Source organism: Marmota monax, unplaced genomic scaffold, assembly GCF_021218885.2.
Source record: "Marmota monax isolate L192 unplaced genomic scaffold, Marmota_monax_Labrador192_F-V1.1 WCK01_AAM20220418_F8-fsc00319, whole genome shotgun sequence".
Classification (NCBI taxonomy): domain Eukaryota; kingdom Metazoa; phylum Chordata; class Mammalia; order Rodentia; family Sciuridae; genus Marmota; species Marmota monax.
In genome coordinates, this window is record NW_026692103.1 from 68,255 (window position 1) to 70,563 (window position 2,309).

The 2,309-nt window shown below is 41.1% G+C and overlaps 1 pseudogene; it reads left to right on the forward strand.

Annotated features, from left to right (window-relative positions):
- The first annotated feature begins 436 nt into the window (after positions 1–436).
- LOC124104117 (heterogeneous nuclear ribonucleoprotein H-like) lies at positions 437–1,732 on the forward strand (annotated as a pseudogene).
- Positions 1,733–2,309: the final 577 nt, after the last annotated feature.

Sequence of the window (2,309 nt, forward strand, 5' to 3'; positions counted from 1 at the left end):
TAGAAAGAAAAGGAACAGTTCCGTAAACTCTTTGTTGGTGGCTTAAACTTTGAAACCACAGAAAAAAGTTTAGCAAAGTACTGTGAGCAATGGTGACCCTTAGAGACTGTGTGGTTATGAGGAATGCTGCAAGCAAAAGATCAAGAGGATCCAGTTTTGTAATTTTCTCATCTGTGGCTGAGGTTGATGCTACTGTGACTGCAAGAGCCCGTTCAATTGATGGGAGAGTTAAATGAGACATAACAAGAGGAATCTGGATAACCAAGGGCTTATGTGACTGTAAAAAAGCTGCTTTTTGTTGGAATTAAAGAAGATATCAAGATATTCCTCTTAGCCACGCTAAAGTCGTGTTTATAATCTATTTTGATGCCAGGATCCTCGAAGAGACACAATGTGGAGCTCCAAAGTCAGAGAAGGATTCATGGTGAAGGTCCAGGACTTGCCCTGGTTTTGTTCAGCTGATGAAGTATAATATTTGTTTTCTGACTGCAAAATTCAAAATGGGGTTCGAGGTATTCATTTCACATACGCCAGAGAAGGCAGACCGAATGACAAGGCTTTTGTTGAACTTGATTCAGAAGATGAAGTCGAATTGGCCCTGAAAAAAGACAGAGAAACTATGGAACACCAATATGTTGAAGTATTCAAGTCAAACAACATTGAAATGAATTGGGTGTTGAAGCATACTACTTGAGTTTGCTACTCAAGTAGTCCTGATATGGCCATTGATGGCTTCGTATGGGCTTAGAGGACTCCCCTTTGGCTGTAGTAAGGAAGACATTGTCCAGTTCTCAGGATTGGAAATCGTGCCAAATGGGATAACATTGCTGGAGGACTTCCAGGGAAGAGTATAGAGGAGCCCTTCATGCAATTTGCTTCATAGAAAATAGTGGAAAAGTCTCTAAAGAAACACAAGGAAACAATAGGGCACAGGTATTTCTTAAATATACAAGCTGAAGTTAGAATTTATTATGATCTGCCACGAAAGCTTATGGCCACGCAGCTGCCAAGTCTCTGTGACAGACCTGGGACTGGCAGAGGATATAACAGCATTGGCAGAGGAGCTGGGTTTGAGAGGATGAGGTGTGGTGCTTATGGTAGAGGCTACAGAGGCTACAATGACCATAACAGCTATAATAATGGCTATGGATTTAGGTCAGAGAATGTCTGATCACAGATTTTGGGTTGGTGGCTCTACCTTCCAGAGCACAACAGGACACTGTGTACACCTGTAGAGATTACCTTTCAGAGCTACTGAGAATGACATTTATAATTTTTTTTCACCACTCAACCCTATGAGAGTACACACTGAGATTGGTCCCCATGGCAGAGTAATGGTGAAGCAGATGTCGAGTTTGCTACTCATGAAGATGCTATGGCAACTATGTCAAAAGACAAAGCAAATTTGCAACATAGATATGTATAATTCTTCTTGAATTCTACAGCAGGAGCAAGCAGTGGTGCTTATGGTAGCCAAATGATGGGAGGCATGGGCTTGTCAAACCAGTCCAGTTATGGTGACCCAGCTGAGTGGTGGTTATGGAGACAGCTATGGCAGACAGAGCAGCATGAGTGGGTGGATACGACCAAGTTTTACAGGAAAACAGCAGTGATTTTTCAACCAAACATTGCACAGGTAGCCAAGGAACAATGAACAGCAGCTCCTACAGTAGTGGAAGTCATGCATCTAAGGGTGTGAACGGAGTTGGAGAGATGCTTGCTATATGCTAGAGTGTTGACCCTATATTTTCTTCTAAGAGTTGCATAGTTTCTGGTCTAGTCCCTAGGCCTTTAATCCATTTTGAGTTCACCTTTGTATAGAGAAAGATAAAAGGGTCTAGTTTCATTCTTCTACATATGGAGAAACATTTTTCCCAGCACCATTTGTTTAAAAGGCTGTCTTTCTCCCACATATGTTTTTGGCACTTTTGTCAAGATTCAGATGACTCTATTTATCTCTGTATTCTATTCTGTACCACTGGTATTTATGTCTGCTTTTATGCCAGTACCATGCATTTTGTTTTTTACTATAGTTCTGTGAAGACAGGTATTGTGATCTCTCCAGCAGTTCTTTTTTTTTTTTTTTTTTGGTTCAGAATTGCTTTGGCTATTCTGGGTCTTTTATTTCTCCAAATGAATTTTTTTTAAAATATTTATTTATTTAGTTAGTTAGTTCTCGACAGACACAACATCTTTGTTGGTATGTGGTGCTGAGGATCGAACCCGGGCCACACGCATTCCAGGCGAGCGCACTACCGCTTGAGCCACATCCCCAGCCCCTCCAAATGAATTTTAGCACTATTTTTTCT